This window comes from Lissotriton helveticus, chromosome 1_1 (genome assembly GCF_964261635.1).
Source record: "Lissotriton helveticus chromosome 1_1, aLisHel1.1, whole genome shotgun sequence".
Lineage (NCBI taxonomy): Eukaryota > Metazoa > Chordata > Amphibia > Caudata > Salamandridae > Lissotriton > Lissotriton helveticus.
In genome coordinates this window covers 65,100,816-65,114,547 of record NC_136057.1, presented here as the reverse complement: position 1 = coordinate 65,114,547, position 13,732 = coordinate 65,100,816, and the positions used below count along the sequence as shown (strand labels likewise).

General features: G+C 50.4%; 1 protein-coding gene across 1 annotated transcript in view; it reads right to left on the bottom strand.

The window, feature by feature from the left end:
- Positions 1 to 7,597, bottom strand: part of LOC144758378 (uncharacterized) — a 687,536-nt gene extending 679,939 nt beyond the window's left edge. The window contains 1 exon segment of the mRNA XM_078646424.1: positions 7,456 to 7,597. The gene's annotated coding sequence lies outside the window, so the exon portion shown is untranslated.
- Between the last annotated feature and the right edge of the window lie 6,135 nt (positions 7,598 to 13,732).

The following is a 13,732-nucleotide window of genomic DNA, read 5'->3' as shown; positions in this document are numbered from 1 at the left end:
CCAAGTCTTGGCTGCCAGGTAGGAGAAGGATCTTCCTCCCATGGTGGCTCTTCGAATGCGTGGAACGGCGGCGAGGGCGTGGCTGGTCGATCGTAGCTGGCGGGTGGGAGTGTAGAAGGTCAGGCTGTTGTTGAGGTACCTGGGGCCCAGGTCGTGGAGGACCTTGTGTGCGTGGGTGAGGAGTCGGAACGTGATTCTCTTGCTGACGGGGAGCCAGTGCAGGTCTCTCAGGTGTCCAGAGATGTGGCTGTGTCGGGCGATGTCCAGGATGAGTCGGGCGGAGGCGTTCTGGATGCGTTGGAGTCTTTTCTGCAGTTTGGCTGTGGTTCCGGTGTAGAGGGTGTTTCCGTAGTCCAGTCGGCTGGTGACGAGTGCCTGGGTGACCGTCTTCCTGGTTTCGGTGGGGATTCATCGGAAGATCTTTCGGAGCATGCGTAGGATGTTGAAACATGATGATGAGACCCCGTTGACTTGTCTGGTCATCGAGAGGGAGGAGTCCAGGATGAATCCCAGGTTGCGTGCGTGGTCTGTTGGTTTGGGTGCGCTGCCCAGGGCAGGGGGCCACCAGGAGTCGTCCCAGGAAGAGGGTGATGATCCAAGGATGAGGACTTCCGTCTTGTCTGAGTTCAGTTTCAGGCGGCTGTTCATCATCCACTTGGCTACGTCTTTCATCCCTTCGTGTAGGTTGGTTCTGGCTGTGGCTGGGACGTTGGTGAGGGAGAGGATCAGCTGGGTGTCGTTGGCGTAGGAGATGATGTTGAGGTTGTGTTGGCGTGCGATGGCTGCGAGGGGGCTCATGTAGACGTTGAAGAGGGTGGGGCTGAGTGATGATCCTTGTGGTACGCCGCTGATGACTTCGGTGGCCTCGGATCTGAATGGGGGGAGGCGGACTCTCTGGGTTCTTCCGGCGAGGAACGAGATGATCCACTCCAGTGCCTTCTCTTGGATTCCGATGTTGCTGAGGCGCTGGACTAGGGTGCGGTGGCAGACAGTATCGAACGCTGCGGAGAGGTCCAGGAGGATGAGGGCCGCTGTTTCCCCATTGTCGAGCAGGGCTCGGATGTCGTCAGTGGCTGCGATGAGGGCGGTCTCGGTGCTGTGGTTGGCTCGGAAGCCGGACTGCGAGTGGTCGAGGGATCCGTTCATCTCGAGGAAGGCGACAAACTGTCTGTTGACGGTCTTCTCGACGACTTTGGCAGGAAACGGGAGGAGCGAGATGGGGCGGTAGTTCTTGAGGTCGGTGGGGTCTGCTGATGGTTTCTTCAGGAGGGCGCTGAGTTCGGCATGCTTTCGGCTCTACGGGAAGGTGGCGGTGGTGAAGGAGCATTTGATGATGTACCGGAGTTGGGGTGCGATGACGGAGTCGGCCTTGTTGAAGACGTGGTGGGGGCATGGGTCGGTTGGTGATCCGGAGTGGATGGTGTTCATCGTGTGGATGGTGTCTTCAGTGCTGACCGGGGTCCAGGCACGGAGGGTTGTGTGGGGGGGGGCATTGGTTCGGTGGTTGGGTGCGTGGTCTGTGCACCGAAGCTGTTGTGTATGTGTGCGATCTTGCTGTGGAAGAACGAGGCGAGTGAGTCGCAGAGGTCTTGTGAGGGAGTGATGTCGTGGTTTCCGGCGCTGGGGTTGGAGAGCTCTTTGACGATGCTGAAGAGTTCCTTGCTGTTGTGTGCGTTGTTGTCTAGTCGTTCCGTGAATGCTGTCTTCTTGGTGGTGTGGATCAGCTGGTGGTGTTTGCGGGTGGCGTGCTTGAGGGCGGTCAAGTTGTCTGTAGTTGGGTTTTTTCGCCAGGCTTTCTCGAGGGTACGGCAGTTCTTCTTGGAGTTCTTGAGGTCGTCGTTGAACCAGGAGACTTTCTTGCTGGCGGGCCTGCTGGGATGGTTTTTCAGAGGTGCGAGGTCATCAGCGCAGTTGGTGATCCACTGTGTGAGGTTGTTGGCTGCTTGGTTGGGGTCCGTTGTGCTGGCGGGAGGGTTCTGGTTCAGTGATGTGGTGAGCTGGTCGGTGATGATCTTGCTCCAGCTCCTGCGGGGAACCTGCTGCAGGTGGTGGTGAGTCGTGATCCTTCTGAAGCTGAAGTGGACGCAGCTGTGGTCTGTCCAGTGGAGTCCGGTGGAGTGGCTGAAGGAGATGTACTTGCTGGAGGAGAAGACTAGGTCAAGCGTGTGTCCGGCGTAGTGGGTGGGGGTGTTCAACAGTTGCTGGAGTCCGAGGTTGGCGAGGTTGTCCAGCAGGGTGGTGGTGTTGTTGTCGTTGTTGTTCTCCAGGTGGAAGTTGAGGTCCCCTAGCAGGATGTAGTCAGCGGAGGGGAGGGCGTGTGGGCTGATGAAGTCTACGATGTCTTCGCTGAATTGTGTGCGGGGTCCTGGGGGTCTGTAGATGAGGGTGCCTCTGAGTGTGGTCTTGGGGTCGGTGTGTATCTGGAAGTGAAGATGTTCGGCGGCTATGAGGGTGTCGTCGGAGTAGGTTGTGATGCGGATGGTGTTCTTGTGGACGATGGCGATGCCTCCTGCTGTCTGGTTGACGCAGTCCCTCCGGGTGATCTTGTATCCGTCCGGTATGGCGATGGCGATGTCAGGCGCTGAGGAGGCGTTCATCCAAGTTTCCGTGAGGAAGGCCACGTCTGGAGATGCGGTGTCGAGCAGGTTCCATAGTTCCACGGCGTGTCTGTGGACGGAGCGGGTGTTGATCAGGATGCACTTCAGGTGGTTGCTGCTGGTGCTCGGCTTGGCAGGTGCGGTGCAGGTCCGGATGCAGGAGAACTTGCAGGATTGGCAGGTGAAGGGTCCGTGGGTGCGTCTTGGGGTGGCTCGGTAGCAACCGGGGATCTGGCCGGAGTTGAGTGCGTTGAGGGTGGCGGCGTCGTACGTCTGGCGGGTGGGCTGGCATCTGCGGGGGCCAGGGGGTCTGGCGCTGGGCGCGGTCCAGGCGTGGACGGGCGTAGACGGGCTTGCCTTAGGCGCGCCTTCGGCGCACCATTGGCGCGCCCGCTGCACGTGAACGCTGCACGTACTTGCGGACTCTGCCATAAATGGAGAGTGGGGGGGCGGAGCGAGGAAGGAGCAGCTGGGAGGCGGGAGCGTGGTGGCGAGTGGGGAGGTGAGCGGTGCGGTGATGCTGGAGGGAACGGGGGTGGGGCCGCGGGGGAGCAGCAGAAGGGAGCGGGGAGCGGGGTGGAGCAGCGGGAGAAAGACGGCGGTAGAGTCACAGAAACAATAAGGGGCACAACAGTGGACGATAAAAAACAATAACAGCACAACAGTGGAGAGCGAGATCAGGGGCACAACAGTTGACGATAAAAACAATTACTGGCACAACACTGGAGAACGAGATCAGGGGCACAACAATGAGGCAGATACAATACTGGCAGCGGCAAGCGGAGACCGGGCACACTCAGGATGGGCCACGCGGCGGGTGGAGCGACCGGCTCTGACCAGGTCAGGTCAGGTCAGGTCACAGCTCCCACCTCGCGGACACCACCTTGTGTATCCAGTGGGAGGGAGGAGCAGCTGGGAGGCGGGAGTGGGGTGGCAAGTGGGGAGGGGAGCGGTGCGGTGATGCTGGAGGGAACGGGGGTGGGGCCGCGGGGGAGCAGCGGCAGGGAGCGGGGAGCGGGGTGGAGCAGCGGGAGAAAGACGGCGGTAGAGTCACAGAAACAATCAGGGGCACAACAATGGACGATAAAAAACAATAACAGCACAACAGTGGAGAGCGAGATCAGGGGCACAACAGTTGACGATAAAAACAATTACTGGCACAACACTGGAGAACGAGATCAGGGGCACAACAATGAGGCAGATACAATACTGGCAGCTGCGGCGGCAAGTGGAGACCGGGCACACTCAGGATGGGCCACGCGGCGGGTGGAGCGACCGGCTCTGACCAGGTCAGGTCAGGTCAGCCCCGTCAATATCTGCTAAGACAGACACACTTGAAAAAGACTCACTGTAGACGCTCCTCATACACACACACAGCCTGCAAAGACAACTCTACCCTGTTCAGATGCACACACATCCAACCTGCAGAGGTACATTAAAAACACAGACCTCTACGTTCCACTGCTTGAAAGGCCACCTACCTGGCAGACCCAAGGTCAGTGCACACACACACAATCCCTGCAGCAGACAACAACCTCTGCAGCAGATAATGCTATAAGCCAACCTATGTCGCTGGTAACTATTGCAATGACTGAGTTTTTACCTAGACTGAGATATGAAAACAGGAGCAAAGGGGCACGGGGCAGCAGGGGAGCCTTGACGTTCAGCTGCCTGGTGGACATGCTTCTGACACAGGGGTACAGGTGGGCAAGTCAACAAACGAACAGCGAGAGCCGAGCAAAGAGTGTGCACAGATTTCTCATAGAGCGCTAAGATGCAGTGCAAAGTGAAAATATTTTTCACAGTGCAGTAAGATGCAGTGCAGTGGCACAAATTCCTCAGTACAGTAAGATGCATTGTAGTGACACAGATTCCTTATAGTGCTGTAAAGTGCAGTGTGCACATATCTGTCACAGTGCATTAAGATGCAGTGCAGCGTGCACAGATTCCTCATATTGCAGTAAGGTGCAGCGTGCACAGATTTCTCATAGTGCAGTGAAATTCAGTGCAGTGTGCACATATTTCTCACAGTGGCTTAAGATGCTGTGCAGTCCTGTCAAGTATCACGCATCAGACATGACTCTAACGCATTGCAGTGTGGTGATCCGCATCACCGCACTGAAATGCATTGTCACGCATATGCATAGTGCTTTAGCAGCCTCACTGAAGCTCTACCTTAACATATTTCACGGAGTGACTTGGCAGCTGGCAGTGCGCCGCTGGTGGCGGGCGCGCTGTTCCCATGCAAGCTTGAGTCTTGCAGTTAAGGCTGCTGGCTCACTGTCTGATGTGCAACAATGTTTCATTGTCAATATTTCCCGTGGCGCGGTTCTTACAGCCTAACGTCACAGTAGTGCCCAGTGTAATTAGACGTCTGGCGCCCTGGGGGTAGGGGGTGGCATCACGTCCTGCCACTAAAGGCGTGGAGTTTTTTTTCAGAGGAAGCGGGCCGAGGCTCGGGATGGATTGGTGGGTGCCGCCGCAATTATGGAGCTTGAACTGCTGCCTGCTGCTCACACCTGTCAGGGCCCGCCCTCCGTGGTCTGCTGACCCCAAATATCCAAGGTGCCTGCCCGCAGAAAGTATTTTTGAGACAGTGGCATAGGTGTAAATGTTCGGCTTGCGCATTTGCAAAATTAACTAGAGGTGTAAATGTTCCAGTTCGGTTTGCACATTTGCAAAATTAACTAGAGGTTACCAATTTGGAAAGTTATCATATTTTTGGTAAAAATATGGGCACTGTGTCAAAGCGAGACAAAGATCTGACATGCCCACGGTTCCACAATTAGGTATAATGGTGACCCCTCACCTCCTCCTTCATTTCTTTGGCTGGGTACTACGTTATAAAAGAAAAAACACATCTTCTCGGAATATATCTGTATCTATGTCTAAAGTGTAGTCTGTTCCATCGTGCGCTGCCTTGAAATGGTATGTTGCACCTGACTGAATCTGTGAAGTGTGTGTCGTGTGGAGGAGGGTGTCTTTTTATGCGCGTCTGAGTTAAATATTTTTCTGATTTCAAAACAACAGCACACACAATATGTCTACATATCCTTCCCCCGCGCAACATTCCAGCCATTCCCTAAAAACTTAGAGGTGCATTCTTTCCCTGTCCCCATGCAATGCCTGGCCTCTCTGCTGAGAGTGTCAGTGAGAGGCCTGGGGCCGTTGCTGATGATGTGTAGCTGGACATAGTGAAGAGGGACCAGACGTCTGGCACGCTGCTTGTTGTAATAGATTTTATTATACAGATTGATTGAAAAACTGGTTGCGCGCAGCAGCCGTAAGAACACCTGAAGGCCCACAGTAACCTTCCACTTCTGGTGATTGCCCACTCTCTTTGCTAATGAATAGTTTCATGGCCAGATGCTGTCAAGAGGCTCAGACGAGTACACGCTTGCTGCTGGGGTGAGTGTACCATCTGCGGACTACGGGTGTAAACTTCGGTAGGGCCTACTCAGCCTTTCATCCTTCCAAAGTTAATCCATTGAGTAGAATACCGTTTAGAAACGAAAATGTGTGGTATTTCAGCACTACATAAAATGGTGTTATTATGACCATTTTCTGGTTACAACTAATTGCCAAGTGCTCGACTTTATCCTGGTGGCCGGTATCATATCAGGTAAGATTAGATTTATATGAAAATTAGCTATTGTTGCTCCAAACTAAAACTGAAATGGAAATTAGTTTTATGCAATTCAACTACTGCTGTCAGAATACTTTATGGCGCAGTCACTACCAACATGGCTGTTTAAAATGCGGCACCACTAATTCAGTCTCTCTCCAAGAACTCATTCACTCTGTCTTAAACCCATTAATGGGGGGTGCAAGGGCACACCCACAGGGAGCTTACTTCCTTTCGTAACTTGCTCACTCAAAATCAGGCCTGCCTGTCGATATGTTCTGGCAAGGCGGGCCTGTCCCGTGACTACGCTGCACGACTATTTAGAATTGCCACGAGGCAGACATTCCAGCCCCTCACCAAAAGCCCACTAGCTTTGCAGCAGGCAGCAGCAGTGAATGTACTCGATGTGCTCGAGCCTGCCATGGTCAGGTCAAGAGAGCTGTCAGTCTGCTGCATCCTAGCGCCAGATATCAGAGTGACAACTTGGATAACTTCATGTCTGCAGCCAGCAGACTCTCATGCAGGTGGACTTACAGCAGCCCTGAGCCGGGGCCTCAGCACAAGCACCACTGCAACGTCACAAGTGAAGCGCTGCGATGGGCAGACACGCTACCACAGGCACTTGTGAACTGGCAGCCTGGGGAGTCGCGCACTAAGTCTCTGACTGTACTGAAGTTCACTCTGACCGCTGCTGGCATGTGTTTTAATAGAAGTAGGCCACAATTCCAATTAGTTTACACCAAAATGAGTCGGAGGCATAGTTTTCTTAATTTATATTTCACTCATTTGAAATGCACAAAAAAGTAATGCGTGCAGCGGTGTAGGTTAACTTGTTACATCCACAAAGAGTGAATGAATGCATGAAATAATTTTAGATGAATTCAGTGACTTCTTAGAGTTTCTTGCTGCTCAAATGGATGTAATTTCTATTATTTATATGTTTTCCTATATGTTTAATTTGCTCATGAGAAAGTGTCACTCATAGTCATTGAAATGTCACTCATAATTACACTGCAATTATGAAAATGCCACACATAGTCATCTGAAACCTTGGCAGCTATGTGCACGGATCCTCTCTTTAAAACAAATGATGACCAGAAACACCCCCAGGGCCAGAAGGAAAGCCCCCCCAGAGGTTCCTGGATAGAAGAGCCGGGCTACTGAAGGAGATTTCCTCCAGGATTATTTAGTCTATTTAAACAAACACAGCACAAGGTGCTGACAATCTCCTACCTGAGCAGAAATCTGTGCAAACATTTCCAGGCTCTCTCCTCCTCCTATCGCTGGGGTGGGGCAGGTGCAGATTTGGGGTCTGGGAGAGGTGGTGGGGGGGCTGTGAGGTTCTGAAGATGAAGATAACTGCACACACAGGGCGTCCTTCCTCCTCTGCAGCAGGCTGGACACAGAGGGAGAGGCCGGAAGTGATGTCAGCATCTGCTACTTGTACTGTCTCTGCCACAGCTGACCTGGAACAGGAAACCCTTCTCACTTTCATTCAATGTGCTCAGTGGATTTCATCAGCAGGCGAGGAGCGCCCTCTGCTGGCCAATTAAAGAACCATCAAATCCAGTCGAGTGAATATACATACACAAACAAGCATTTTGTGGCAGGAAATGCCTGGGTTTTTAGATGTCTCAGAAAGTATTTACAGCTTCACTTCCCATGAGTATCTTCAAAACACTGATAAAGAGGACTAAAGAGTATTTACAGAAAGTTGTCAACTGGAAGTGACAGTTTATATTTAATTAAATGTATGAGAATATGTGTTAGTGGTGCAATTAAACTGGACAGCTTATACATTTTTCATGTCATTTTTTTAACGCTTCATTTATCGGGTTTTTTAGATGCACATCCCGGTACATAGCAAAGTAAATAGAGAAAAATACCATGCAATTTCATACACCAGACCAATTACAGTGTGGCATAAGTCATCAGTGGTGTAACGAAACTTGAGGGGGTCCCCCTGCAAAGTATGTGTAGGGGCCCCCTCCAGACTCAATTGGGAGCTCTTCATGCAGAGTACTGTGCTGAGGTGACCCCCTGGAGCTTGGGGGTTGCGGGGTCCTGCACTACACCACTGCAAACACCCACAGAGACCAACACACACTATCACACAATGACTAAACCCACTATCAATCACCCGAAGTTAAGATACCCTACCAGCTACCCAGAGAGCAACAAAGAATATCACACAATGACTAAACCCACCATCAAACACCCAAAGGTAATATATGCTACTAGATACCCAGAGACCAACAAACACTGTCGCACAATTACTAAACCTACCATCAAACACACCCAGAGACCAGCAAACACTATCACAGTAATATACGCTACCAGCTACCCAGAGACCAACAAACACTATCCCCAATGACTAAACCCATCATCAAACACCCAAAGGTAATATACGCTACCAGCGACTCAGAGACCAACAAACATTATCACACAATACCTAAACCTACCATCAAACACCTCCAGAGACTAACAAACACTATCATACAATGACTAAGCCCACAATCAAACATCTGAAGGTAATATACGCTACCAGCTACCCAGAGACCAACAAACACTATCACATAATGACTAAACCCATGATCAAACACCCACAGGTAATATACGCTACCAGCGACTCAGAGACCAACAAACATTATCCCACAATGACTAAACCCACTATCAAACACCCAAAGGTAATATACGCTACCAGCGACTCAGAGACCAACAAACATTATCACACAATAACTAAACCTACCATCAAACACCTCCAGAGACCAACAAACATTATCCCACAATGACTAAACGCACTATCAAACACCCAAAGGTAATATATGCTTCCAGCTACCCAGAGACCAACAAACACTATCCCACAATGACTAAACCCACTATCAAACACCCAAAGGTAATATACGCTACCAATGACTCAGAGACCAACAAACACTATCAAAGAATGACTAAATCCACAATCAAACGCCAAAAGTTAACATACGCTACCGTCTACCCAGAGACCAATAAACACTAAAGCACAATGCCATCATGAGTTTAGCCATTGATATTAGAAACCAGCAGTAATGTCAGACATCCAAATTGCAATGTGTTCTACAAGGCACTCAGTCAATAATACACAATGTCATACACCTAGACACGACTGAGACTATCAAACACAAACAAGCCAACTCATTGCCTACCACCAGATGCATAGACACCGGTGGATACTATCGGAAAATGGGAGACTATGACACACAGTGTAGAGTAAAAACAGATCAACAAGCAGATCAACAAACAGCATTAGACAATGCAAAGAATAACATACATACTTAGAGACAAAGATCGAATTAGACACAGACCACTAGAAACTATCAGACAGTCGGAGGTTAACCTTCAGCAAAGACAAACATTGAGGCATCCATCAAACACACAGCCTGAAAAACACAGCACTCAGGCAGCAAGGACCCAGCAGACACAGTCAAGTTCAAAGAGACCCAAACACACCATCAGACACTCTGAAAACAAGGCATGCTTTCAGTTACCCAGAGACGAGTCAACACTAACAAACACCCATTGGAAAACAGACACTGTCAGAAACCCAGAGACAAACCAACACTGTCAACTAACCATAAAAAACAGACACTGTTAGACACCCAGAGACAAACCAACACGGTCAACTAACCATAAAAAACAGACACTGTCAGACACCCACAGACAAACCAACACTGTCAACTAACCATAGACAAACAGACACTGTCAGACACCCAGAGACGAACCAACACTGTCAACTAACCATAGACAAACAGACTCTATCAGACACCCAGAGACGAACCAACACTGTCAACTAACCAAAGACAAACAGACACTGTCAGACACCCAGAGACGAACCTAAACTGTCAACTAATCAAAGAAACTGTTGCTATCAAATACCCATTGACAAACAATCACTGTCAGACACCCAGAGATAAACTGTCACTAATAACTACCCATAGACAGACACTGTCAGCCTTCCAGAGATGAACGGTCACTACCAAATACCCATAGACAGACAAGGTAAGACACCCAGAGATGTTCTGTTACTATCAACTACCCATAAACAAACGAGACACTGTCAGACACCCAGAGATAAACTGTCACTAATAACTACCCATACACAAACAGACACTGTCAGCCATCCAGAGATGAACTGTCACTATCAAATACCCATAGACAGACAAGGTCTGACACCCAGAGATGAACCGTCACTATCAACTATCCGTAAACAAACAGCTACTGTCAGACACCCAGAGATAAACTGTCACTGGAAACAGTTGTGTACTTTTAGACACTTGTGCCTTCCAGTCAGCAGAGGTCAGTGGCGAGCAGTGGCGAACAGTGGCGAGTGGCGAGCGGAGCTAATGGTCAGAGGACGCCACACACCGCGCCGAGAGGAACCTTGATGCGCTCTCCTCTCCTCCTCCTCCTGCGAAAAGATCCAGAGGGCGAACATAGAGATCGGGAGCCCTAAGGAGGTAGGAGGCGGACGCGGGTGCGGGTGCGGGCACCGCGGGAGGCTGCGAGAAGCTGCGGGGAAGAGCAAAGACTGTGACCGGGGCGAACGCTCTCCTGCCGTTTCCTGCTTGCTGCTTGCTGCTTGCCTGCTACCCGCCGGCGGCCAGGAGCACGCGCCGGGAGTACGCGCAGACTGGAAGTGCAGGAATTGCAGGCACAGGCAGACGCAGAAGGTGCCCGCCCCCCCTCCCCTCCCCAATGGTCTAACAGAGAGTGGCTCAGCCCTGCAGCCAGGGGTTATAGCCAGTGGTTCCAGCTGTTCGACCAGGCGGGTTAGCAGTGCCCTGTTCAGCGGATTGGCTGGTCGGACAGCGAACCTGCTGGGGACACCGGAGGAAACCGTTATTGAACCTTTATTGAACCAATTGCCGAATAATCAAACCTCAGGACAGAGGGAGTGCGGGTGTGCTGGCCCGTGGACTAGAGGCCGCGGGTAGTGTGAGAGCTGGAAGGGAACAGCGCTGTGACAACAACACTCCTGCCCACACCCTCTAACACACTCCAAAAACGACATTTGCCAGCAGGCCTGTGGCAGCAGGTAGTGAGAGCGCTGGTAGTAGAAACAGAGGAGAAGCGCCGTGATAACAACACTCCTGCGCACACCCCAAAACGCCAAAACGCCGCTTCCCCATCTTAACCACCACCACACAATCAGCGCAAACGATAACAGCGACAAGCCCTAAACAAGCTCTAAACAGCCAAAATAGAAGGACAAAGCGAATAGCAGACAGGAGAAGGTCTTGTACTGCTCCCGATCCGTACCCTGCCGGAGACAAGGCAACTAGGACAGGCAGGAACCAAGAGTCCCAGTGTCGACAAAGGCACAGGCCACCACTGATTCCTGCAAGCATTCCAGCCAGCCCTCAAACTAGTGGCGAGAAAACACGAGAAATAATAACTAAGTAAAACAACAACTAAAGTACAAAACTATAAACCAAACCACCCAAGTCCAATTGAGTGGAAAGATGAGATCAGGGAGGCCGAGAGTAAATCCACCAAGAAATATCAGGAAGAAAGCCAAGGCTAAGCCCAAATCGCCTGCCCACACCCAGTCAGCCGACCAACCCCCCAATCTAATATCCCCTACCTACTCAATTTTCGGATCAGCAAAACCCTCTGGGAAATTCACATTCATGAAGGACCCGATGTCAGTAATTTACTCAACGCCGACAACTCCAAACGGCTTCAGAAGCCAATGACTCCAAACATCTGTAGTATAACGACGGAGAAAAATGAATCGTCGGTAGCCCATCCAGACCAACCAGTCACACCTACAGCATCGCACGGAACAGAGCAGGCTTACAACTGTACGGAACCAGCTTATGAGTCAACGAAAAGCACAATGCAATGCCATGCCCTAGTACACAGGAACAACAATACTCACGAACCCGCAGCAGGAACCGATGCAGAGGAAAAAATTGCAATAATGCGAGACTCAAACACAGCTTCGGTCCACTTACTAGAGGGTCACACGTGCAGCGTTACGCCAAAAAAACAGGAACCCAATTTTGACGCGCGTAATAACCAGCGACCAGTCAGTAAAAGGGACAATCCTCCTAAAAATTACCAGAGCGAGCCATCAGACAAGGTTTACCTCAACTATCACTCAACCCCTAGAATGGTTCCACGCTCAAACGAAAATCTAAAACTGAAGACAGCTAACATAACAGATTCAAACCAGGTACGGAACCCTGAAACATCCACAACAGCCATCAACGACAGGCCCACAAGGTGCAGGGACTACCCGCCCACCAACACAACTGGAAGTGGAACGGAGCAACCCAACATAAACGACAAATCACTGCTTGCCGCACTAGAGGACTCGGCAATAACGATTCACGACACGCAGTCAGTAATCCTACCCCTTTCACCAATTACAGGTCCTTCGAGCACCAACCAGGCAACGACCCTCAGTGGAACAAAACCGGCACAAGAATTGATAAAAGAAAATGCATTATCTACATATGCAAGCATCTGTGGAAAGGATAACTCAAAGTCAGTGTCCATATTAGAAATTTCAAGCTCCCTGACACCAGACATTGCAATCATCGAAAGAAACTCTACCATTAAACAGTTAACCCACGAATCAAAACACGCAAAATTGCCAAGTGGTCAGATCGATCCGGACCCGGTTACTATTCATAACAAAGAACATACAACACAACCAGCAGTTGAAACAGATGTAAAAAGTAATTTAGAATCCATACTCACGCTACACCAGGCGCTGGGTCACATACTGGAAACATCGATAAAAACCCTGAACATGCAGTCGGACAAACTAGATGTACAAATATATTTAATGGGCACAATAGCGGAACACATAGCTGGCATAAACAAAAAACTTGATGCAATGGCAGGCACATTTAACCTCCTAACAGAACAAGTCTACCTAGGTAAGCCAATGCCCCCCTGCACTTGTCACCCCATACTGGAAAATCTTCAGGAGTTGCCAATTATTCTGAAGGACATCCTGCAGGAATGCAAACAGACCAACCTAACCGCTGCAAGTACTCGACCGAGTAACGACTTGATTTCCTTCGACCACAAAGAGTTCCAAGCATACAACGTAAGCAAGCCCATGACCATAGAGGCAGCTAACATGGCTGTCCCCTGCCAACAGCTGATAGAAGGAAACGACAAATGCATCAATCCGACTTTCACTATACTCAACCACCCAGAGAAGCAAAACCCATAACCTGACACCACTGTGATTAATCAGCAGAGCAGCATTAAACTTCCTACCGCTGATCAATCCCCTGATCTTGACCTCGGGATAAGACTCACCAAACGTAAAAAAAAAGGGCTAGAAAAAATAGAAATCAATGTCACAGCAGCGAGCTTGATCATAAGCAGATGACACCAAACTTCCCTATCTTTGACCAAACCAAAGCAAAAATTACGAGTGCCAGAACTCCTAACTCACCTCAGACAACAACGCCGATAGACAAAAACACCGTGGACCAGAGGACGTCAGCAA